Source organism: Arachis hypogaea, chromosome 16, assembly GCF_003086295.3.
Source record: "Arachis hypogaea cultivar Tifrunner chromosome 16, arahy.Tifrunner.gnm2.J5K5, whole genome shotgun sequence".
Taxonomy (NCBI): Eukaryota; Viridiplantae; Streptophyta; class Magnoliopsida; order Fabales; family Fabaceae; genus Arachis; species Arachis hypogaea.
In genome coordinates, this window is record NC_092051.1 from 111,563,450 (window position 1) to 111,590,855 (window position 27,406).

Sequence of the window (27,406 nt, forward strand, 5' to 3'; positions counted from 1 at the left end):
GTTTTACTCCTCCTCTAGATTTTTGCTCTCTACACATTCATAGTTCTTAGGATTTTAGTTTCTTTAGCTTTTTGCATTGGGATATTGAGAAGAGTTATTACCTCATCAAGACTTCGTCATTCTAGTTCGTTTTCTTTACTTGACTTACTCTTCCATGTTCCTTGCTTTGTTTAATTTTACCATTGGAATATTTTTAGGATTATTTAATACAAGGATCACTTTTATTTTTAATTGATTATTTTCAATTTTTATTTATAATGTCTTTCTCTAATTCCTTTTCATATGCTACGAAATTTACCTTTACAATGAGTGAGTAGTTCCTTAACTTGATGGGGAGTTGATTGAAAGGAACCCTTGAGTTGGAAGGTTCAAGAGAAAGATTGCAATTGGGTTATTGTTGGATTGCTCTCTAATTCCTAACACCAATCCTCCCCAGAGTGGATTGGAACTTGTGAATAGAATAGCATTCCAACTTGTTTTACCTCCCTTTACTTAGTAAAGGATAACTAAATGAAATAACTCTCAATTGTCAATTAACCTTAAGGGTGTTCCATCAAGAATAGGGCTTCCATGTAATCAACTCCCAGTCAAGGTTTTTATTTATATTATTCAATTTCATCAATTTAATTTCCTGTTTACTCAACTCAACCCTTTTCAAAAACATCTGATTAATAAAATAGCACCCTTTCCTACAACTCGTTGGGAGACGACCTGGGATTCATACTCCCAGTATTTTAAATTCAATTTTCTGTTTCTAAATTGATAGGCGGATTTCTGGTGAGTTAAGGACTATACTTGCAATGTACATATTTCAACAATTTTTAATTCGCCAAATTCTGCCCGCATCAGCCTCCCAACACCAAACTTAAAGTTTGACTGTGGGGGCTTTGGTTGACTATGCAGTGAGAGAAGCTTTTCATGCTTACTCTCCATGGCTACAAAAGGAGATCATTGAGTTTTAAACACAAGGTTGTCCTTATTTAGTTGCAGGACCAACTCTCCTCTGTCCACATCAATCACAGCTTTTGCTGTGGCTTGGAAGGGTCTTCCAAGGATGATGGATTCATCCTTATCCTTCCCAGTGTCTAGGATTATGAAATCAGCAGGGATGTAAAGGCCTTCAACCTTTACTAACACGTCCTTTACTTGTCCATAAGCCATTTTCATGGATTTGTCTGCCATCTCTAATGAGAAATTGGCAGCCTGTACCTCAAAGATTCCTAGTTTCTCCATTATAAAGAGTGGCATTAAGTTTATGCCTGACCCCAGGTCACACAGAGCCTTCTCAAAGGTCATGGTGCCTATGTTATAGGGAATTAGGAATTTACCAGGATCCTGTTTCTTTTGAGGTAGAGTTTGCTGAACCAAGGCATTTAGTTCCTTGATGAGCAATGGAGGTTCATCCTCCCAAGTCTTATTACCAAATAATTTGGCATTCAGCTTCATGATTGCACCAAGGTATTTAGCAACTTGCTCTTCAGTAATGTTTTCATCCTCTTCAGAGGATGAATACTCATCAGAGCTCATGAAGGGCAAAAGGAGGTTTAATGGAATCTCTATGGTCTCTAGATGAGCCTCAGATTCCTTTGGTTCCTCAAAGGGAAACTCCTTATTGGTCACTGAGCGTCCCAGGAGGTCTTCCTCACTAGGATTCACGTCCTCCTCCTCCTCTTTGGGTTTGGCCACACCAAATAAGGTAATGGCCTTGCACTCTCTTTTTGGATTCTCTTCTGTATTGCTTGGGAGAGTACTAGGAGGAGTTTCAGTGACTCTTTTACTCAGCTGGCCCACTTGTGCCTCCAAATTTCTAATGGAGGACCTTGTTTCATTCATGAAACTTAAAGTGGCCTTAGATAGATCAGAGACTATATTTGCTAAGCTAGATGGATTCTGCTCAGAATTCTCTGTCTGTTGCTGAATTGATGATGGAAAAGGCTTGCTATTGCTAAACATATTTCTTCCACCATTATTAAAGCCTTGTTGAGGCTTTTGTTGATCCTTCCATGAGAAATTTGGATGATTTCTCCATGAGGGATTATAGGTGTTTTCATAGGGTTCGCCCATGTAATTCACCTCTGCTATTGCAGGGTTCTCAGGATCATAAGCTTCTTCTTCAGAAGATGCCTCTTGAGTACTGTTGGATGCAGCTTGCAATCCATTCAGACTCTGAGAAATCATATTGACTTGCTGAGTTAATATTTTATTCTAAGCTAATATGGCATTTAGAGTATCAATTTCAAGAACTCACTTCCTCTGAGGCATCCCATTACTCACAGGATTCCTTTCAGAAGTGTACATGAACTGGTTATTTGCAACCATGTCAATGAGTTCCTGAGCTTCTGCAGGCATTTTCTTTAGGTGAATGGATCCACCTGCAGAATGATCCAATGACATCTTTGATAATTCAGACAGACCATCATAGAATATATCCAGGATGGTCTATTCTGAAAGCATGTCAGAAGGACACTTTTTGGTCAGTTGCTTATATCTCTCCCAAGCTTCATAGAGGGATTCACCTTCTTTCTGTTTGAAGGTTTGAACATCCACTCTAAGCTTGCTAAGCTTTTGAGGAGGAAAGAACTTGGCTAAGAAAGCTATGACCAGCTTATCCCAAGAGTTCAGACTATCTATAGGTTGAGAGTCCAACCATATTCTAGCTCTGTCTCTTACAGCAAACGGGAAAAGCATAAGCCTGTAGACCTCGGGATCAACCCCATTGGTCTTAACAGTATCACAGATTTGCAAGAATTCAGTTAAGAACTGAAAAGGATCTTCTGATGGAAGTCCATGAAACTTGCAGTTCTGTTGCATCAGAGAAACTAATTGAGGCTTTAGCTCAAAATTGTTTGTTCCAATGGCAGGGATTGAGATGCTTCTTCCATGTAAATTGGAATTTGGTGCAGTAATGTCACCAAGCATCTTCCTTGCATTGTTATTATTTTCGGCCATGTCTCCTTCTTTTTCGAAAATTTCTGTCTGATTTTCTCCAGAGAGTTGTGCTTTAGCTTCCCTTAGCTTCCTCTTCAGAGTCCTTTCAGGTTCAGGATCAGCTTCAACAAGAATGTTCTTATCCTTGTTCCTGCTCATATAAAAAAGAAGAGAACACAAAAGAAAATATGGAATCCTCTATGTCACAGTATAGAGATTCCTTTATGTGAGTAGAAGAAGAAAAGAATAGAAGAAGGGAAATTCGAACACCAAGAGGAAGAGAAGGTTCAAATTTTGAGATGAAGAGAAGTGTTAGTAAATAAATAAATAATTAGAAGGAGATGAGAGAGGGAAGAATTCGAAAATTTAAAAAAAATATTTTTGTTTTTTTCAATTTAAAATTAGTTAGAATTCGAAAATTTTAAAAAGAAAAATGAAATTAAATTAGATTAAAATTTAAAACAGTTAGTTAATTAAAAAGTAATTTTGAAAAAGAGGAAGGTGATTTTTGAAAATTAGAGAGATAATTAGTTAGGTGGTTTTGAAAAAGATAAGAATCAAACAAAAAGATAAGATTAATTGAAAAAGATTTGAAAATCAATTTTGAAAAGATAAGAAGTTAGAAAAAATTTTGAAATTGATTTTGAAAAAGATGTGATTGACATTTATTTTGAAAAAGATTTGATTTTGAAAATTAAAGTTGGTTACTTGACTAACAAGAAACAAAAAGATATGATTTTAAAATTTAAAGATTGAACCTTTCTTACTAGGCAAGTAACAAACTTAAAATTTTTAAATCAATCACATTAATTGTTAGCATTAATTTCGAAAATATGAGATAAAAATAAGAAAAAGATTTTTGAAAATCATTTTGAAATTTTCGAAATTCATAAAAGAAAAATGAAAAAGATTTGATTTTTTGAAAAAGATTTTAAAAAGATATATTTTTTTTTAAAATAAAAATTTGATTTGACTCACAAGAAACAATTAAATTTAAAAACTTTTTGACTAAATCAAACCAAATTTTCAAAAATTTATGAGAGAATGAGGGAAAGATATTTTTTTATTTTTGAATTTTTAATGAAGAAAGAGAAAAACAGTAAAAAGACTCAAAACATGAAATTTGTGAATCAAAACACACAATGCATGAAAGAACACTTTGAATGTCAAGATGAACACTAAGAACACGTTGAATGTCAAGGTGAACACCAAGAACTTATTTTTGAAAATTTTTAGAAAAGAAAAACATGCAAGACACCAAACTTAGAAATTTTCAAACTTTAGACACTAATAATTTGAAAATGCATATGGAAAATAAGAAAAGACACAAAACATAAAAAATGCAAAGATCAAACAAAGGAGATCATTAAGAACAACTTGAAGATCATGAAGAACATATGATGAATTAGGGAAAATTAAAGAAAATTATAAAAGCATGCAATTGACACCAAACTTAAGAATTGACACTATACTCAAACAAGAAACATAAAATTATTTTTGGTTTTTATGATTTTGTAAATTTTTTTGGATTTTTTGAAAATTAATTGGAAAAAGAAAAATAAGGACTCAAAAAAATTTTTAATAAGAATTTCAGGAATCATGCACTGTTAGTCTAAAGCTCCAGTCCAGGAATTAGACATGGCTCACTAGCCAGCCAAGCTTTCAGTAAAAGCTTCGTCCAAAACACTAGACATGGTCAATGGCCAGCCAAGCTTTAGCAGATATAAATCAGGAATATAACAGCTGATTAGATGAGAGTCCAAGGACTCTTGCCATGATAAGTGGAAGCCTCAGTCCAAAAATTTAGACATGGCTTGACAGCTAGCCAGGCTTCAACAAATCATGAAGAAACTCTAGAATTCATTCTTAAAAATTCTGAAGAACATAGAATAATTTATTTAAAAAAAAATTTTCGAAAATAAGAATAATAAAAAACAAAAAGATTAAAATTAAAATAAAATTACCTAATCTGAACAACCAGATGAACCGTCAGTTGTCCAAACTCGAACAATCCCCGGCAACGGTGCCAAAAACTTGGTATGTAAATCGTGATCGTTCACTCCCCGGCAACGGCGCCAAAAAATTGATACGCACGTTCATAATTTTAGTTCTTTGTCACAACTTCGCACAACTAACCAGCAAGTGCACTGGGTCGTCCAAGTAATAAACCTTACGTGAGTAAGGGTCGATCCCACGGAGATTGTCGGCTTGAAGCAAGCTATGGTCACCTTGTAAATCTCAGTCAGGCAGATTCAAATGGTTATAGAGTTTTAATAATTAAAAGATAAATAAAATATAAAATAGGATAGAGATACTTATGTAATTCATTGGTGAGAATTTCAGATAAGCGTATGGAGATGCTTTTGTTCCTTCTGAATCTCTGCTTTCCTACTGTCTTCATCCAATCATTCCTATTCCTTTCCATGGCAAGCTTTATGTAGGGCATCACCATTGTCAATGGCTACATATCGTCCTCTCAGTGAAAATGGTCCAAAATGCAATGTCACCACACGGCTAAACATATGTCGGTTCTCGATCATACTGGAATAGGATTCAGTAATCCTTTTGCGTCTGTCACTACGCCCAGCACTCGCAAGTTTGAAGCTCGTCACAGCCATCCCTTCCCTGATCCTACTCGAAATACCACAGACAAGGTTTAGACTTTCCGGATCTCAAGAATGGCCGCCAATAATTCTAGCCTATACCACGAAGACTCTGATCTCATGATCAGGAGGCTAAGAGATATGCATTCAAGCTTGCTTTCATGTAGAACGGAAGTGTTTGTCAGGCACGCGTTCATAAGTGAGAATGGTGATGAGCGTCATATAATCATCACATTCATCATGTTCTTGTGTGCGAATAAATATCTTAGAGAGGAAATAGGCTTGAGTTGAATAGAAAAACAATAGTACTTTGCATTAATTCATGAGGAACAGCAGAGCTCCACACCTTAATCTATGGTATGTAGAAACTCTACCGTTGAAAATACATAAGAGCAAGGTCCAGGAATGGCCGAATGGCCAGCCCCCATAAAGGTCTAAGATAGCATAAGACTGATCAAAGAACGGATCCCTAACATGATAGTAAAAAGTTCTATTTATACTAAACTAGTTACTAGGGTTACAGAAATGAGTAAATGATGCAGAAATCCACTTCCGGGCCCACTTGGTGTGTGCCTGGGCTGAGCATTGAAGCCTTCACGTGCAGAGGTCTTTCTTGGAGTTAAACGCTAGTTTGTAACCTGTTTCTGGCGTTTAACTCTGCTTTGCAACCTGTTTCTGGCGTTTAACTCCAAAATAGGGCAGAAGGTTGGCGTTGAACGCCAGTTTGCGTCATCTAAACTCAAGAAAGGTATAGAATATTATATATTGCTGGAAATCCCTGGATATCTACTTTCCAACGCAATTAAGAGCGCGTCATTTGGACTTCTGTAGCTCTAGAAAATCCACTTTGAGTGCAGGGAGGTCAGAATCCAACAGCATCTGCAGTCCTTCTTCAGCCTCTGAATCTGATTTTTGCTCAAGTCCCTCAATTTCAGCCAGAAATTACCTAAAATCACAGAAAAATACACAAACTCATAGTAAAGTCCAGAAATGTGAATTTTATTTAAAAACTAATAAAAATATACTAAAAACTAACTAAATCATACTAAAAAGTATGTAAAATTAATGCCAAAAAGCGTATGAATTTCCGCTCATCACCCTAAGAGTTTTGTTTTCCAATATTACCACCGGATACATAAACGCTACAAGCACTTAACTGGGTAAAACTAATTTGGATTGTGATTCAGCTTTGCTAGAATCCCTAGACAGTGGTACCCAGTGTTCTTAGGACACTCTTTTGCTTTTGAGATCACGACTTTAACTGCTCAGTCTCAAGCTTTTCACTTGACACCTTCACACCACAAGCATTTAGTTAGGGGAAGGAGTTCATTTGAACTTTTTAGGCCAATATTTTGTTTCTTTAGACCCTTCTAACTTTTGATGCTCAAAGCCTTTGATATTTTTGCTCTTGCCTTTTGGTTTAAAGAGCTATTGGCTTTTTCTTTTTCTCTCTTACTCTTGCCTTTTGGTTTGGCTTTTTCTTTTTTTTCTCTCTTTTTTTCGCAATTTCTTTCTCTTTTTCTTTCTTTTTTATTGCTGCTTTTTCTTGATTCAAGAATTAATAATTGAATTTTTTAAATTACCAATAATACTTATCCTTTTCCATTATTCTTTCAAGAGCCAACACACTTAACTCCAACATCAAATATGCACTATTAATTCATGCATTCAAAAAGTAAAAGTAATGCCACCACATCAAATAATTGGACTATTCTTATTATATAACTCGAGTTCATGCATTTTACTTCTTTTTTTCAAATAAAATTTTTCTTTTAAGTATGGTGAGAGATACATGGAATATTTAATAGCTTTAAGACATAAACAAAGATGATCATGCACTAGAAAACAAGAAACATACAATAAAATAAAACACAGTGAAAAACAGAAAAATAACATAGGCAAGGGAATGGAACGTGACCACCTTAGTGATGGCGGCTACTACTTCCCCTAGTGAATCCAATGGAGTGTTTAAGCTTCTCTATGTCTTGTCCTTGCCTCTGTTGCTCCTCTCTCATAGCTCTTTGATCTTCTCTTATTTCATGGAGGATGGTGGACTACTCCTGGTATTCCATCCTCAGCTGATTCATGTTGGAACTTAATTCTCTTAGAGAAGTGTTCAATTGATCCCAATAATTTTGGGGAGGAAAATGTATCCCTTGAGGCATCTCAGGAATTTCTTGTTGAGGTGGCTGCACAGGCTCTTGCGTAGGCTCTCGTACATGCTCCATCCTTCTTTTAGTGATGGGCTTGTCCTCCTCAATAGGGACGTCTCCTTCTATGACAATTCCAACTGAATTTCATAGGTGACAGATAAGATGTGGGAATGCCAACCTTGCTAGGGTGGAGGGCTTTTCTGCCACCTTGTACAGCTCTTGAGGTATCACCTCATGTACCTCCACCTCATTCCCAAGCATAATGCCGTGAATCATGATGGCTCGGTTAATAGTCATTTCGGACCAGTTACTAGTAGGGATGATAGAGCGTTGGATGAATTCCAACCATCCTCTAGCTATGGGGCTTGAGATCAAGCCTTCTTAGTTGGGTAGGCTTGCCTTGAGCATCCCTCTTCCACTAAGCTCCTTCCACACAAATGTCTGAAAGGACTTTGTCCAGCCTCTGATCGAAATTAACTATTCTAGTGTAAGGATGTGGGTCTCCTAGCATTAATGGCAGTTGGAGCGCCAACCTTACACTTTTCGGGCTGAAATCCAAGAGCTGCTCTCGGACCATGGTGTCCCAATTTTTGGGAAGTGGGTTTACATTAGTGTCATGATTTTTGGTGACCCAAGCATTGGCATAAAACTCTTGCACCATTAAGATCCCAACTTTCGGGATAGGATTGGTCAAAACTTCCCAACCTCTTCTCTGAATTCCTTGTTGGATCTCTGAGTTCTCATTCTTTTTTAGCCTAAAGGGGACTTCAAGAATCACCCTTTTCTTTGCCACTACTTCATAAAAGTGGTTTTGATGAGCCTTGGGGAGGAATCTCTCTCTTTTCCAAGATTCAGAAGCGGAGGAAATGGCCTTTCTTTTCCTCTTTCTTGAGGTTTTACCAGACTTTGGTTCCATACTTAGGGATAGTAGAAGTCAAAAAGCAAAGCTTTTACAATACCAAACTTAAGAACTTTGCTCGTCCTGGAGCAAATATGAACAAAAGAGAAGAAGAGAGTAGAAGAAGAAAAGAATAGTGAAGATAGAGGGGGAGAGGGATTCGGCCAAGTGGGGGTTAGTGTGTGTGAGGTGTGTGTTTGAAAGGTTGTAGGAAAGGCTATTTATAGGGGTGGGTTTTGGTCATGAGGGGGGTTATAGGTGGGAATGTTTGAATTTGAAGTGGGTGTGGTTAGTGGGAAGTGATGAAGGGTGTTGGGAAGAGAAAAAGGTGATGTGGATGTGATTAGTTGATGGTGTATGGGAAATAGTGTATATGGGGAAGAGGAAAAGTAAGAGAGATAAGAAGACGGGGTAGGTAGAGATTCTGTGGGACCCACTGGTCCTGAGAGGCTAGGGAATTCAAATTTTCTGCCCCCTTGTGGGCGTTGAACGCCCAGCCTCTGCACCCTGGCTGGCATTCAATGCCAGCTTCCTACTCCCTCTTGGGTGTTGAATGCCCATTTAGGGTCTCCCTTCCTGGTGTTCAACGCTAGGTCTTTGCTCCTTGTAGGGAGTTGAACGCTTAGAACGGTCCCATTCTGGTGTTCAACGCCAGCAGGCTGCTCCCTCTTGGGCGATGGACGCCCACACTTCTCCATGTGTGGCATTCAACGCCAGCTTTCTTACCCGTATGGGGCGTTGAACGCCCCCTGCCTCCTTGTATGGCGTTCAACGCCAGCAAGGGGTCTACTCCAGGGTGTTCTATTTCCATCTCTGAATCTCTTTGTCTCTGTTCTGACTACTGTACATTATCACAATTTTTAAAAAGGAAATAACTATGAAAATAACTTAATATAACTCGAATAGACATAAACTTAAAGAAAAATAGAAATATTCTAGTCATGGTTGGGTTGCCTCCCAACAAGCGCTTCTTTAACGTCACTAGCTTAACGGTCAGCTCCTTTACGGAGATAGATAGGGGCTCAGAATTTCACCCCTTACATTGAACTTCCTTCCTGTGCTCTCATGGATGAGCTCCACATGTTCTAGAGACAGGATCTTGTTTACAGTGTGTGGAATCACTAGGCTATCTGTGAAGACAACTCTCATGCCAAGTGAGAGGCCTTCAGTAGGGATTTTCTTATCCCTCAAGCCTTTAGGTACCTTTTCCTTAGTACCTTCATTCTCATAGCTTGATGATGATTTTTCAACACCAAACTTAGATTTGGTGTCTGGGGGCCCTATGAAGCTCCACACAGAGAGAGAGAGAGAGGGCTGGAACACTAAGTGTTGCACAGTTGTCCCTCCCTTAGGGAGGGAGTTAGGTCTAGGCATCTTGAACAAGATGTGATCTTCCCATAACTACAGAACGAGCTCTCCCTTTGCCACATTAATTATGGCATTGGCAGTGGCTAGGAAAGGTCTTCCAAGGATGATGGATTCATCCTCGTCCTCTCCAGTATCTAAGATTATAAAATCTGCAGGGATGTAAAAGTTTTTAACCTTTACTAAGATATCCTCTATCAGACCATATACCTTTTTCAGTGACTTGTCTACCATCTCTAGTGAGATCTTGGCAGCTTGCACCTCAAAGATTCCCAACCTCTCCGTGACAGAGAGGGGCATGAGGTTTATGCTTGACCCTAGTTCGCATAAAGCCTTCTCAAAGGTGATTGTCCCTATGGTGCAAGGGATTAGGAAGCATCCGGGATCCGGCAGCTTCTGAGGTAGTTTCTTCTAAACTAAGGCATTGAGTTCTTTGATGAGCACTGGAGGTTCTTCCTCCAATGTCTCTGTTCCAAATAATTTGGAATTCAGCTTTATCAGAATTCCTAAGTACCGAGCAACTTTCTCTTCCCTAGTTTCCTCTTCCTCATCAGAGGAGGAGTATTCTTCAGAGTCTATAATCTATAACCAGGCATTCAAGGGAATCTCTATAGTCTCATCATGAGTTTTTGGTTTCTTTTAGGTCTTCAACAAGGGAGTCCTTAATGGGTGTTGAATGCCCAGCTACTCCCATTGTGGCGTTCAATGCCATAACTTGCTCCTTATTGGGCATTGAACACACAACATTTACTCCCTGGCTGGCATTCAATGCCAGCACTTCCTCTTCAAATTCGGCCTCAGCTGCTACAGTGAGGGCCTTGCACTTTTCTCTTGGGTTTACTTCAGTATTACTTGGAAGAGTGTTAGAAGGGATCTCAGGGACCCTTTTACTCAGTTGACCAATCTGTACCTCCAGATTTCTAATGGAGAATCTTGTTTCAGTAATAAAACTTTGAGTGGTCTTAGTGAGATCAGAGACTATAGTATCTAAGTCTGAGAGGCTCTGCTTAGACGTCTCCATCTGTTGTTGAGATGGTGGGAATGGTCTATTGTTGAACCTATTCTGGGTTCTTCCACATTGATTATTGTTGAAGCCTTGCTGAGGCTTCTGTTGATCCCTTCCTGAAAAGTTGGGATGACTCCTCCATGATGAGTTGTAGGTATTTCCATAAGGCTCATTGTTGGGATTTTCTAAGGGATTTTCCAAATAGTTGACCTTATCCATCATGGGTTAATGTGGATCATATGCATCTCCTTCATAGGAGGCTTCTTGAGTGCTGTCAGCTGCAGCTTGTGATCCAGTCAGATGCTGAGAGATCATGTTGACTTGTTAGGTCAGGATCTTGTTCTGAGCCAATATGGCATTCAGAGTGTCAACCTCTAGGACTTCTCTCTTCTGATCTACCCCATTGTTCGCAAGGTTCCTCTCAGAAGTGTACATAAATTGGTTGTTGGCAACCATATCAATGATTCTCTTCAGGTGTTTTCTTCAAGTGGAGTGAACCACCAGCAGGGTGGTCCAATGCCATCTTGGACATCTCAGTAAGGCCATCATAGAAGATATCTAGCATGGTCCAGTCCGAAATCATGTTAGGAGGGAACCTTCTAATCAGTTGCTTGTACCTCTTCCATGCTTCATAGAAAGATTCACCCTCATTTTGTCTGAAGGTCTGAACTTCCACCCTAAGCTTACTCAGCTTCTGAGGTGGAAAGAACTTGGTTAAAAATGCATTGACCACCCTCTCTAAGAGTCTAGGCTTTCCTTAGGCTGAGAATCCAGCCATAACCTAGCTCTGTCCCTTATAGCAAAGGAAAAAAGCATAAGCTTGTAAATTTCTGGATCCACCCCATTAGTCTTAACAGTATCACAGATCTGCAAGAAATCAGATATGAATCTATTGGGATCTTCCCATGGAAGTCCATGAAACTGGCAGTTCTGTTGAAATAGAGTGACCAGTTGAGGCTTCAGCTCAAAGTTATTTGCACTAATGGCAGGTATAGAGATGCTTCGTCGATAGAAGTCAGAAGTGGGTGCAGTAAAGTCACCTGGGACCTTTCTTGCATCTCCTCTATCATTGGGATTGGCTGCCATGTCTGTATTCTTAGCTTCTTGTTTGAGAAGCTCTGTATTCTCCTCTATCATTGCGTCTCCTCCGGAGTATTGTTCTCTAGCTTTTTGTAGCCGTCTCCTTAGAGTCCTCTCAGGTTCAGGATCAGGATCAAAGAGAGGTTCTTTATCTCTATTCCTGCTCATGAACAAGAAAAGAAAACCAAGAAAAGGAAGTATAGGAGTTTCTATGTCAGAGTATAGGGAACTCCTAGTGAGATATCTAGATGAGATAAGAAGAATGAGGGTAGAGAGGGGATGTAGAATTCGAAATAATGGAGAGGGAGATATGCTTGAGAATTCGAAAATTAAGAAGAAAGAGATTTGAAAGTCAAAATAATTTTGTTTTATGTTTATTTTATTCATTTATTTCGAAATAATAAAGAAGAATAAAAGAAAATTAAAAGCTAGGACAACTAATTAACTAAAAAGATTTGAAAATTAAATGTGATTTTCGTAAATGTGAAAGAGAAAGTCAAACAATGATTTTGAAATTCAAAATTAAAAGAAAGTAAAGAATTGAAATTTAAAAGTTTTAAATTTAAAAAGAAGATAAGATAGGAAGGATATAAAGTAAAAAAATATGATAAAGATTTGAAAAAGATTTGGAAAGATAAGATTTGAAATTTGAATTTTGAAAAATATTTGGTTTTGAAATTTGAAAATTGAATTTTAATTTTGAAATTGAATTTTAATATTTGAATTTAAAATAAGATAAGATAGGTCACCAAAAAAAATAAGATAAGATAGGTGAAATTTAAAGAAAGATAAAAAAAAGATAAGATAAAGATTCAAAAAAAAAAGTTTTGAAAATATAAGATTTGAAAATAAAATTTAAACTTCACTAACAAGAAAATACCAAACTTAAAATTTTTAAATCAAGATAAGAAAAGATAGTAAAGATTTTCGAAAATTTAAATAAAGATAAAAGAAATATTTTTTTTGGATTTTCAAAATTTAAGGAAAAGAAAAATAACTAAGAGACACCAAACTTAAAAATTTAAGATCAAAGACACTAATTTTTCAAAAATTAAAAGAAAAACAACTAAAAGACACCAAAGTTAAAAATTTTGAAATCAAACAAAGAAAAATATCAAGAACAATTTGAACACAATGAAGAACACTCAAGAATAATTTTTTTTCAAAAAACTAAGAAAAGAAAAACAAGAAACACCAAAAAATACCAAACTTAAAGATTGACACAAGACTCAAACAAAAGATAAAGAAAAGAAAGGTTTTGAAAAAGTTTTTGAAAAAGAAAATAAGAAAACAAGTAAAAGAGCAATAAAACCTCAAAAAGGACCTAATCTAAGAAACAAGATAGTCCAGTAGTTTGTCAATCTCGAACAATCCCTGGAAATGGCCCCAAAAACTTGGTGCGTGAAATTGAACTCCGCAAGTTTCGCACAGATGAACCCGCAAGTGCACCGAGCCGTCCAAGTAATACCTCAGGTGAGTGAGGGTCGAATCCCACGGGGATTGTTGGATTGTGTAACACCCCAACTTTTGACACATCATGACCAATGCTAAATGTTCAGGTGTTACTCGTCGTGCGGGCCTACTTAGCTCTAGACTCAGATTTTGTAAACACATTAATAAAAGCCTTTATCAGTTTAATCGTGAATAAACTATTATTTGTAGATTTGCGTGTAGTTGCTCGCAGAGTTAGTTTCTTTAAAGTTGTGATGTAAGAAAACACATGGCAATAGAAAATAACATATATAAACATATATACAAATATACACATGAGTTAAGTTTAAAGATACGTGCCATCTATCATAAGCTGAGTATCACACCAAGTTATATGTACAAATACTAAAGAAGAAGTCAGTCCCAACCCTCACACGGGTTTTCTAAACTGGAACCGAACTACTAAAATGTCCTACCCCTCTAAAAGTACTACAAAAGCGAGGGGAAAGTAATACTAAGATAAAAAAAAGGAGCGAAAGATTCACTGCAACTAACTCTGGAGTGATCTCCGAACATTGTCCAAGAAAGTGGTCCAAAATGTGCTCCATATGAAGATTCCACCGCGTGCCGGATCCTCATAGCTCAGGATAGAATGAAACTCAAAGAGCTCCTCTGCCGAACCCGTCTGGGGAGGAGGAGAAAGAAAGAAAAGAAGGGTGAGAACCTAGAGTTCTCAGCAAGATAAAAGGGGAACCTAAGGTCTCTGTCTCTAAGTTGTCGTGAAACAGAAAAAGAACAAACACAGAACACAGAAAACAAACATACAAACAACAAGTAAATGGTATAGACAATTAGGAAAAGGTCAATAAATAATTCACAAGAAGTTTCTATGCACAAAACAAGATGATTCATGCCTATTCCTAGCGCAGGCCATGAGCTCATGCGTCGGTTGTCTACCCGCAACCCGACGTTACTCGGGGCGAACCCCGAATATGGTCTCTTTACCATGTCAATTAGGATATCTTGGTATCATGGTAAGAGGCAAGCTATCAATTAGGCGAATATTCCCGCATTAGCAATCTCGGGCTATCAGTTAGGTAGGCACTTTCGCATTAGCAATTTGGCACAAGGCCCATTCAATATACAATTCTCAATTTATGTTTCATTCATTGTTCCTTATTCTCTTTTATTTTCTTTATGCCTCCACATCACCATTTACTTACACGTACCTCCGCATTACCTTTTTAACTTTAAACCTTTCTAGGGACACCTTACATTCTTACTCATTTTCTAGACTTGTTTAGCCTAATACCTTCTTGGCGATAAGTTTTCTATTTAATAATTAAGGTAAAAAACGGACTCGGATTCACGCAAACTTTACGTCCACGTGTTCATATTGAACTCAAGTTTCTAAAGGTCTAGAACTCATATTTTTCTAGGCAGTTTAACGTTAGATATTGAAGGAAACCCGAGATTGCTATCCTTAGATTTTTTTGGGGTAGCACATTGCAGTTTTGCTATGTAGTTCTTATGTTGTGAACACTTATGTATGAAATATCTCTCTTGGTAAGGTAATTCCAGAGATCCTAATCTTTAATTTGAATTAGTTTTTGATAAATTTGGATTAGAATTTAATTTTATACAAGTTTTAGAATTCTGCTACTGCATTTATAGAGATCCAGAAAAGACAGCCAGCTACAGTATTTTTTATAAGTTCCACAATAATTTCAATTCTAATCTGTTACTTCTAAATTTTGGTGAGATTATACTCAGCACTCTTAAGTTTCAGAATCCACAAGTTTCAGGTTTATATCACTTTATTTGATTAATTAATTATCAATTGGAAGTGGTGCTCCATTTTCACAAATTAGTTCAGGGTTTCCAGCAAACAACCCATCTTCCATGTGACTTAATTAAGTCTAAAAAATAGATATGGACATGAAACTTGTGTTAAACTATAATAGACTGATAGATCTTTAAAATCCTTTTGGAAGCAACTCAAAATTCTAAGTAAATCAAAAGTTATAGTGTGTGGAAGTTGGTATTGCAGAACCAGAAAACCAGAAAATTCTACAGCAACCACTAAACTTCAAAAAATCATAGCTTCCGAACCACTTGGCCAAATTTCTTGAAATGGAGAAACCTTGACTTCTTGAAATTTGATAGAAAAATAGGTTGGTTCGAAAATAATTTCTAGATTGGTCCCAGTTTTTATTTTAAGTTGCTGTTTAATCTATTTCAAAATTTCTGCAGCAAAGCTTCTTAATTTTCAATAACCAAATCCGACCCCCTAAGTTCCTAACTCATGTTAATAAAAAATTCTCATTGTTTATTACCATTTATACATGAATTATGCCCTAATTTTGCCCAAGAGCTTCAGATTCATAAACATCAAGAATTTACACAATAAACATAACATGATCACACTTTCACAACATTAAGAGTCTGTACTACATTCAGCAATAATAATCCAACCACTTAACAGAATTTTTAGCAACATCAATCATGTTAACCTATCATCATCAATCAAGGTTACATCTAGCAATTACCCATAACTAATTTACATTCCTAACCCTTACCTTTTTTTTTTTTTGAGGATTCACAAACCAAACTCTATTCCTTGCTACCTTAACTCAGGAAACCCTAACAAACATAATTAGGAAATTTTGTCAGTTCACAAGGCTAGTGACCGAGCTGCATGTGAAGCAAGGGAAAGAGTCTCATTCTTGTGGTGAGATGAATTTGATTGGGTTGGTCGTCATTTGTAGAAATTGGAGCTCAACAGGGGCTAAAATCTTTAAATTAGGAAGAACAACAGAGGGTAGAGTTACTAATTTCTTACCTAATCAGAAAAATACCAAGGGAATCAGAAAGAAAAAGAGTAGGGTTTTCTTCTTTAGCTTCAGATTGAAACCTTTAATGGGCCTCTCCCTCCTTCTTGGTGATGATGTACGCAGTTGATGATGTCCCTATTGCCGTCTTCCTTCTCCTCTGCCTTGAACAATCACCACTCTTGACTCCTTCCTTCTCTTCATACGCTTTCTAGAGGGAATTGAAAGGTTTAGCTCTGCTATATATATCAATAGAAGATGGAAAAGGATGAGTTGGTGCGGCAAGGCTTCGTGGCTCCTTCTCCTTGTAACACTAATTCACAGCAGTCCTTGTGTGAAGCGGTGACCATGGTTTCTCCAGAAGTAGCGTTCGGTAGTGAGACGAGAAGAGAGAATGAACTTAACCAAAGTTTTCTTGGATTTTAATTTAATTATAAAAAACTTGGTTCGGTTGGACCCGGTGAAGGAAGAAAAGAAAAAAAGACCGTGGCTTTGAAAAGGAGGAAGGAGAAACCAGATAATCAGTTGGTAACGCTTTTAGGATAATTTCTCAACTAATTCATTATTTATGAGTTAGTGAGAGGTAGTTAATTTTAAAGAAAGTAAATTAACTATAGCGGTAATTATCTAATTACCAAGATTCATCACTCGGAAGCACTAAAAAAAGTTTTAGCGCTACGTGTTTTAATTTTAACTCGTTATCTATGCTATATATATATAATCCTATGCGCGTCAGCGAATGCCGTAAAGAACCAAAAATCACAGGCCTTGTGAGGTAGGGTGGTTACAGATTGAGCAAGCAATGGCTATCTTGTAAATCTTAATCAGGCGACTAGAAAGATGGTTGTTTGTTTAAATGCATAAATAAAATAATAAATACGAAATACCAGGTTGATGTGAAAACAATGATAGAGATTCTGTTAAGACTTCGGAGATGCGTATTCTTTCTGGATTAACTTTTCTTGCTGTCTACTTCAATAATGAATGATTCATTCAATGGCAGCTGTAATTGACTAACTCATGTAGCATCCTCATCAAGTTAGCCTCTTCTAAACCATAGAAGTCTACCATATCCGAGCAACTCATGTAGAATCCTCATCAAGTTAACTCATGGCTTCCCACCATAGCTAAAGGTGAAGACCTAGGCAATCCACTCTCCTTCGGAATCGTACTTAAAATGCCACAGATAAGGTTGGATCTTCTGGATCAGGGAATGTTGCTTCTCAGACTCTAGCCTTAACGCACAGTCAACAGGATTTTATGTCACTTATCCAAAGTCGCCCAGGCACTATCTTGGAATCCACAGTACATTCTCTAACTGTAGTTCAATGCTATCTGGGTCAGGACTCACACGGAACCCATGTAGAACAAGAATGATTGTCACGGTTCATCCTTAATTCATGAGATAAAGATAAAAAATGCACAAAAGAATGGAATTAAACGTGTAGTGAAATAGAAACAGTAATATTATTAATCCATGAGAATCAGCAGAGCTCCTAACCCTAACTTAGAAGGTTTAGTAGCTCATACCTTACAGAAAGTACTGTGAATTCGAAAGTGGTGAAAGAAGATGAGGCACAAGATCCTAAACATGGGTGATATTCTCCTTCAAATACTAATCTAATAACTAAGAAGTACAAAATTATGATAGACTAGACTAGAGGTGCGAAAATCCACTCTTGGGCCCACTTTGGTTGAGTACTTGCGCTGAACTTGGCGTCCATCTTTAGGAATGGGTGTTGAACGCCTATTGGGGGGGTGATTGGCGCTGCCTTGTGCCTCTTGGTGGCATTGAATGCCAGGAATGAGGTGGAATGTGGCGTTCAACGCTGGCTTAGGTTCATTTGGGGTGTTGAACGCCAGAAAGGGGGTAGCTCCTTGGTGTTCAACGCCAAATATGAGCATGCTCCTTCAAAGAAAAGTATAGACCATTATATATTACTGAAAAGCTCTGGAAGTTAGCTTTCGAACGCCATTAAGAACGTGTCATTTGAACTTTTGTAGCTCCTGAAATGCTCATTTGAGTGCATGGAGATCAGAATATGACAACATCTGCTATGCTTTCCTTGTCTCTGAGTCGGAGTTTGCCAAAACTCCTCAATTTTAGCCAGAAATTACCTGAAAGCATTAGAAAATACAACAACTCAAAGTAGAATCCAAAATGTGAATTTAGCACAAAAAACTATGAAAATATAATAAAACTTAAACAAAACATAACTAAAACAATATGAAAATGATGCGAAAAAGCATATAAAATATCCGCTCATCAGTATGCAACCCCTCAAAAATCACTGCTCATATGCAAGCACCCTGCTCGCGTACGCAAGATGTCCAACCCGAATAGGTTGGTCGTATCGCGTGCAGTGGTCGCGTACACAAGCTATGCAAAACAGCTAAAATGCTTAATGCTGCAGAATTTTCAATTTTGCCCTCCAAACTTCCGAGGCGCATAACATTTTCGTTTTAAAAGATTTTTCATCCGTTCTTCAAATGGCGTAAACTTCACAGACCCAATTTTCATATGAAATAAATTTGAAACAATTTGGGGGTCTGGAAGCTGGGTTATGGCTCGCCAAAGTTTGGCCAAAAATCAGTTTTACACAAAAACCTTAAACCTCAATTTTCATTAAAAACCAAACTTAAATCCCACTTCCTATGCATATATTCAGCACAACACATACCATTTAAAATGTCAAAACCTCCACACCCTACCTCAATCAATTATATTCCTATATACACAATCTCATACCTAAATTTATCACTTAAATCAACAAGATCCACCAATACTCTATCACAAAATACATATTCACCCTCATACCTTGTCAAACATCATTAATTTATAATTTAGCCTTTTATCACCAATCTCAACAACAAACCAAAACTCAACCTTGTTCAACATATCTCATTAAAGCACTAAACAATTTACATACTCATGCATTCATTCCTATCCTATGGTCGTCTAGCCTAAGTTTTCACAAGACATTATATATTAAATATGAAAAACCAAAACCATACCTTGGCTGATTTTCTTGTATAACCCAAGACAACCCACTTAGGTAAAAAAGCAAGCCCTCAACACTACAATCCTGCCTCCCAAGCTCTTAACCATGCTTCTAATGTTTTCAATTTTGCTTTTTATCACATATATACATACACCTAACACAATGATCACATATACATACCCAAATTTAATTCCCAACACACTAAATCAAAGAATTAACTAGGGTTAATGATCCTTAGATCCTTACCATAACCAAGTGCCAAATGAGCAAGAGTGAGCATTTTTCTCAAGCTAATCAGATCCTATAACACAAAAGGACCAAAATCTCAACACCCACCATATCTAATTTTTGAAAAATAGGAAAAGGAAGAACTGAAATCAAAATTGAAACTTTCTTACAATATTAGTCACCGGAATTTGTAGAGCTCGACGCCGCGGATGCATGGTCGCAAACGGTGCGGTGATCGGAGCTCGGAGCCGAAAGATATGGTGGTTTGAAATGAATGTTAAGGTTGGAAGCTCTTCTTCCTCCTTCCCCTTTCTTGTTCAGCGTGGATATCAATTGGGGGAAGAAAAAGATGTTGAGCCTTTAATTAATGAGACTTAGGTTGGGCCCTTAGGCCTATTTTTGGCCTATTTTTTATCCCAGTTCGCCGGTTGGTCCAAAACATAGGCTCTCAGCATATCCTTCAGGGTTCGGATTGTTCTCTCTGACTGACCATCTGTTTCAGGGTGATATGCAGTACTTAAACTCAACTGAGTCCCGAATGCTCGCTGAAAGGTTCCTCAGAACCTTGATATGAATCGAGAATCTCTGTCGGATATAATGGTGGAAGGCACGCCGTGCAACCTCACAATCTCTTTAATGTACAGCTGTGCTAACTCCTCTAATGTACAACTCATTCGGATGGGGAGAAAGTGGGCCGACTTTGTCAGTCGATCCACAATCAGCCAGACGGCGTCAAAACTGGCTCGAGTCCTTGGGAAACCCAACACAAAATCCAATGTAATTCTCTCCCACTTCCATTGCAGAATCTCTAAGGGCTGAAGGGTTCCTGATGGTCTTTGATGCTCAATTTTGACTTTCTGACATGTTAAGCACTTGGAAACATGCAACGCCACATCTTCTTCATCCCTGGCCACCAGAACATTGTTTTTAGATCTTGATACATCTTAATGCTTCCTGGATGGATAGAGAATCCGCTTTTGTGCGCTGATAAACCACTATTTTATGGTCTATCTTGTGTTTAATTGAGTGGTTTTCATCAAGCCTTTACCCACTTATTCATATGATTTGCATGATTTTATAATCCCTTCCTAATATTGTTTTATGATTAAAAACTTGCTTCCTAGAGATCTTTAATTAGTATATTTTAATTCTCCTTTATACCATTCGATGCCATGATCCGTGTGTTAAGTGTTTCAGGCTTTATAGGACAGGAATGGCTTAGAAAATGGAGAGGAAGCTTGCAAAAATGGAAGGAACACGAGAAACTAAGGAGATGACCAGCGAGCACCGACGCGCACGCATGGCTCACGCGAGCATGCGGAATGGAGAAATTTACGTGTGCGTGTGCCTGACGCGTACGCGTGGATTGGAGTCTGCACAAAAGACGCGCACGCGTGGACGATGCGTATGCGTGACAAGAAAATTTGCCAAATAATGCGCACGCGTAAATAACGCATACGCGTGACAAGCGCGATCTGCAGAATTAACAGAAAATGCTGGGGGGCAATTTTGGGCCGTGTTTTGACCCATTTTTGGCCCAGAAACACAGAATAAAGCCAGGGAACATGCAGAGACTTAAGAGACATACGGAGACACATTCACATATTCTCATTAGGATAGTTTTTAGGTTTTAGATCTGAATCTAGAGAGAGAATTACTCTTCCTCTAGTTTTTCTTTACATTCATATTTATTAGTTTTATGCTTTTGTTTTTGGATATCGAAGAGTCATCACCTCCGTTGAAGATACTATTCTAGTTTGTTTCCTTACTCACTCTTTTATTTATTTATTCCATATTCTTAATTCTTGTTTAGAGTGGTAATTGAATTATTTTCATGAATTGTTAATGCAAAGGATTACTTTTATCTTTAATTAATTTTCAAAGCTTTATTTTATTCAATTCATCATGTCTTCTTCTTATATTTTTCTGAGTATTATATCATCAATAGAGTATATTTCCTACTTGACATGGAGGTTGATTAAGAGAAGACACTTGAGTTGGAATGCTCAAGTGGTCAGTTAAATTGGAAGTTGTTGGCTAATTCTGTATTTACTAATGCTAGACCTTCCCAAGGGAGAGGACTACGATTTGCGAATAAGAGTTAGCTCAATTACTTGACTTTCCTGTATTTAGTAATGGTTAACTAAGTGAAAATAACAACCTCTTTATACTACACTTGAGAGAATTCCAACAAGGATAGAACTTCCAATTAATCATTCCTCTAGTTAAGGCTTTTTAATTAGAATATATATTTCTCTTTTAATTTACAATTATTTATTTTCTGTCATTCAACTCTCAAAATTCTCGGAAAACTCCTGATGAATAACTTAGCACCCTTTCTAGTAACTCGTTGGGAGATGACCTGGGACTCATACTCCCAGTATTTTTATTCTAAACTTTTTGTGACAACCTTTCTAAATTGATGAGGCAGATTTTTGCTGGTTAAGAGCTATACTCGCAATGCTGTTCTATTATATTATAATCTCTTAATTGGTCCAACTTCTGTCACGCATCAATTTTTGGCGCCGTTGTCGGGGAGTTGCAGTTGTGTGCTAAATTATTAATTAGTGTACATATTTTTATTTTATTTTCATATTTTATTTTATTTTATTACCATGAGCTGTATGTTTCTTTCATTGAATGACGCATTCATTGCCTGATCCAAGCTTAGCCGCATTTGATCCTGAAATTGAAAGAACTATTTCACGTATTAGGCAAGCTCGACGTCGGTTAGCCTCTGAGAGTGGTGAAGTGATTGCTATCGATTCACCAGTCTCATCTGAGGGCGAATCTAAACCACCATCTGAGAGCGAAACAAGCTCCTTTACTACTGATTCAGTTGATTCACGTGTAGATAACATGGCAGCACCTAGGAGGATCACTCTCCAAGAAGCTTGATTCACGAAAAACTTGTCTCTTAACAAATTTCCTTCGGCAAGTGTACCGAATTTGTCGTCAAGTAAAAACTCACAATAGAGTGAGGTCGAATCCCACAAGGATTGATTGATCAAGCAACTTTAATTAGAGGAATGTTCTAGTTGAGCGAATCCAGGATTTGAGTTTAGAATTGCAGAAAATAAAATGGCGGGAAGGTAAATGATAGAAAAAGTAAATGCTAGAATAAAAGAACTGAAAGTAAATTACGGAAGTAAATTACAGAATTGTAAATGAGAATGGGGGAATTGCTCATAAGAGTAAATAACAGAAATTAAAGAGAATGGGTAAGATCAGAAATGGGGAGTTCATTGGGCTTAGGAGATGTTGCATTCTCCGGATCAATTTCATTTTCATCTCTTCCTCAATCAATGCACTCATTGATCTCCTTGGCAATCTTAAGTGATTGAATTACAATTTCTTGTAATTCAATCTCTCAAATCTTGATCAATAGCCAATTCCTTGGTCAATTGCTCATGAGAAGAGATAAAGTATGGTCACTGATTATACCACATGCATTTCCCAAATCAAGTGTTGAGAGGATTATAGTCACATATCCATCCAAACCCAATTTGGTCCAGCATGAGAAAGCATTTCTAGCTTGATCTCTTCATTCCTCTTTCAAGGTTCAGAAGAGATCCAAGTATGAATAGCTTCTTTTCCAAGATAACTACCTAATTGGATGAAGATCGAAAGCTTTCAAGTAAAATCAAGAGAAAAGATAGAAGAAGAATAATGAAAACTAGTATTGATCCATCAAATTACAACAGAGCTCCCTAACCCAATGAAAGGGGTTTAGTTGTTCATAGCTCTGGAAAATGAAAACAAAGATGGAGAATACATGATGAAAACTAGAAGTGCAGAGAAAGTAAAACACAGAGAGTAATTCTATGCCCAGAGGCTCCCTATATTTTCCAACTCCCCAAAATAATTCAAAGCTACTCCTATATATACTACTCTTCTACTCTTCTAGTTGTTTCTTCAAGTCTTGGGTCTGGGCCTTTGGATCTTGAGTTTGAAGCAGTTTTCTTCTTCATTGGGCTTAGCTTTACTTGCAGAGAGAAAGTGTGAAGTGGGCAGAGACTTTTGCTCAGGACGTTAGTGGTGTTAACGTTCAGTGAAAATATGGGTTCGAGAATGTTAGTGACATTCAACTTTTTCACTAACGTTCCTTACCCAAGTAAGAGCCACGTTAACCTCAACGTTAGTGGCACAAACGTTGCCACTAACGTTGCCTCTTTGTCCTTCGCGCACGTTATTGGGACTCAACTTTCCCAATAACGTTGAGAAGCCTCCCCCTTCCCTACGTTAGAGTCCACGTTAACTCAGTTAACGTGGCTCTTTTAACGTAGGCTTGCCAACCTTCGAGAACGTTAGTGACACTTAACATTGTTACTAACGTTCCAATGTGCCCCTTAGCTCCCACGTTAGAGTCCACGTTAACTAGGTTAACGTGGCCTCTAACGTGGCTATGCTAGCCATCTCCAACGTTAGTGACAAAGTTGAGTGTCACTAACGTTGGCTCAACATTCCCTTATCCACGTTAGCTTCCACGTTAACTAAGTTAATGTGGGAGTTAACGTGGCTCATGGTTGCATGTGTGGGCTCCTTCCAACGTTAGTGACAATGTTGGGTGTCACTAACGTTGGCGTCACCTCCCTTCTTCACGTTAACTTCCACGTTAACTTGGTTAACGTGGGAGTTAACGTGGCCTAGTGTGACTTGGGCAACGTTAGTGATAATGTTGAATGTTAATAACGTTGGCTTTCCCCCTTTCTTCTTAACGTTAGAGGCCATGTTAACTAAGTTAACGTGGTGTCTAACGTGGCCACTTATGAGCATGGTCCAACGTTAGTGATAATGTTAAGTGTCACTAACGTTGGCTCCATTTTCTTTCTTCCACGTTGGAGTTCACGTTAACTTAGTTAACGTGACTCTTAACGTGGGCAATGATGGCTTCGAAAGCGTTATTGGCAATCACTTTTCTCATTAACTTTGCAAGTTACTCCCATTCCACGTTAGTGTTAACGTTAGTGTAACTAACGTAGCCACTAATGTGGTTCTTCTTTGCTTCCTTTGTCCTGAAATCAAGCCATAAAGTGCATCAAAGTTCTAGTCCAAGTCATGGGAAATGCAACATACAATTTGTCCTTAAATTCATGCAAAATCCTCATGAAATCATGTAAAGTGCACAATGTATGCTTGAATCAAGATGTAAGTGAATATCTACCCAAAGCTAGCTTATTTCCTAAGGAAATGCATGAAACTACCCTAAAAATGGTAAAGAAAAGGTCAGTGAAATTGGCCAAAATGTCCTGGCATCACAACACCAAACTTAAAGCTTGCTTGTCCCTAAGCAAGTATTGGAACAAGAGAATGATGAATGGAATGCCAAGAGAAATGAGTCATTTTTGTGGAAGTCATGTCCCTGGTTTTATGGTGGTTTCATGCATAGCAACTTAGGTTCATTCCTGGCTTTCAGACCTTTATCATGTCCTAGAATACTCACTGTGATTGCATCCCATGAAACTTTTATTTATTGATCCTTTTGTTGTTATTTTAGGGCTTATTTGTGTTCTTAGGCTAAGTGTTCTGTAAGGGGGCAACTCTTTAAAATAAGCTTTCAGCCAACACTCCCGAACCAGTTGGTTCAAGGTGCTAGGTGTTGAAGCACCCTTAAGGACTTACTTGCTCAAGTCTCTCCCCCATACATACACACCACATGTATATAGTTTATTTATTTTCTTTTCTTGAGACCTTGGTGTCCAGCACCTCTTTGGGTTACTAAATGCTTTGTAGTGAGGGTTACTCTTGATAGTGGACTTTCAGCTGATAATCCCGAGTTAGTTAACCCAAGTTACCAAGTGATAAGGCACCCCTAAGAGCTTATTCATCCAAGTAGATCCCTCACACAGGAGCACCACAAACATATGTCTTAAGATTAAAACCATTGGTGCCTAGCCTTATTGCTTACTCTTTTTCTTTTATTCCTCAACTTTGATTGTTCTTTCCCTTTTTCTTATTAGGATCTTCTTATTTAGCTAGTCTCATGGGGTGTGTTTCAAGCATAGCATTCCTGACAGATAGTTGTCTTCCCACCTTATGGTTGAACCAACTTAGCTAACTTATGACCATTCCACAAACTCATGAACTTACTCCATAGTATGAACTCCTCTCTGGTCTTTAAAAACACATATTCTCTTTTCATTTGATTTAAAGGGACAAACATACAAGTAAGCAAAGTAAGGATGCAGTGACATAGAGACCAGCAAACATAGACCTTTTCAACAAAAACTTAAAAGACAGAATTTAAAAAAAAAATTTAAACTAACATGGAAGCAAGTTCTATTTCATACAAGATCTTCCTTATTTAGAGCATAGAGAAAGATGGACCAAAGAAGGAACTCCACCACCTTTTACTCATGTGGTTGCCCTTGCTTTCCTTCTTGCTTGTCCTCCTGGTGTTTTTCTTGATTGCTTGTGCTCCCACTTCCCTTGCCTTTTCCAAGCAGCTTTTTCCAGAAACCACCATCTTCCATCTTCTTCTTGAGTGTTTCCTTCTGCTGTTTCACCTTCCTCTCTTCTTGTTCTACAAAATCTTTTTAGACCTCATCATATGTAGGGATGGAATAGTGTAGATGATGCATATTACTAGACATGTAGTTCAACTTGGCTTGAGTGTTGACGTTGAACTCCTCCCTATGTAGTTGCCGCCCTTCATTAAGTACAGTGAACTCATTGAATGCTTTCATCTGGGCTATTTGTCGCTGATTGAGTTCCTGCAAATGCTTATCTTGACGTTCTTGCCTCTCAGTAACTTGGTGGATGGTTTGAGTGAGCTGGGAGTGTTGTTCCTGTTGCTGCTCCATTTGTTATTTCTGCTACTCTTCTTGTTGGCTCATCCGGTTTAGTATTTGCTCTTGTCCCTCCATATGTCTCATCCCCAAATCTTCAATAGCTCTTAGAAGGTGATTCATATTCAAGTTGGCTGGGTAAGGATGCTCTCCTTGTTGATATTCTTCCTGATGAGACTCCTCTTGGTGAGCTCCTTCTTTTGCTTTTAGTTTCCCTATTTGTGGCCTTCTTTGTTGCTGAGAAGGTGTAGTATAGGCCATACGCTGGGTTGTCATTAGCCTCCCAGGGTTCACCCAGTCTGGATTGCTGTCCTCAAAGACCACCTTGGCCTTTGTGCACAATCGGAGAATGGTGCTGGGGTACCAAAGCCTGGCACCTGATTCAAGCTTCTCAGCTGAATCTTGAATTCCCTCAGCTATAAGTTCATGCACATTGATTTCTCCACCTTGTACTAGGCAATGTACCATAGTTGCTCGATTAATATTTACCTCTGAATTATTTGCAACTGGGAGAATGGACCTCCTCACGAGCTCAAACCACCCCTTGGCTTCTGGGCTAAGGTCTCCCCTCTTGATGAACCGGGGTCTCCCATCTCCATACCTCTCCCAGTCAGCTGCTATAACACAGATGTCAGTCACGATCTCAGTAAGCTCATCATTGTCTTGGCTTTTACTTATCCATATATGATAGCTGGGCTCATCAAAATGTGGTGATTTCAGGTGAAGAGTTCTTATTATAGCATTTGGGCTGAAGTCCACCTCCTTTCCTCTTACATAGCTTTTGAAGGTTGGGGCCCTGGTTTTATCTTCTCTGACCACATTTGCGTAGAACTCTTTGATGAGGTTTGCATTGATCTTCCCCTCTGGATTGGTGAGCATTTGCCACCCTCTTTCTTCAATCTTCTCTCAAATCTGTGGGCAGTCGTCTTCATTGATTTAGAAGGTTAACTCGGACAGTATCTTTTTGAGCTTTATCCGCTCAAATTCTCGTTCATGAAAGGCAGTCTTGAATCTCTTCTCGTCGAAAGGAATGTTCTCCATTGGTTCCTTCCTCTTCTGCCTCTTGGAGCTTGATGATGCCATGAATGAAGTT

General features: G+C 38.1%; 1 non-coding gene across 1 annotated transcript; it reads left to right on the forward strand.

The window, feature by feature from the left end:
- The first annotated feature begins 2,448 nt into the window (after window positions 1–2,448).
- On the forward strand, window positions 2,449–2,556 carry LOC112760787 (small nucleolar RNA R71). Its single transcript, XR_003181209.1, has one exon. It is a non-coding gene; the product is annotated as a small nucleolar RNA R71 (small nucleolar RNA).
- Window positions 2,557–27,406: the final 24,850 nt, after the last annotated feature.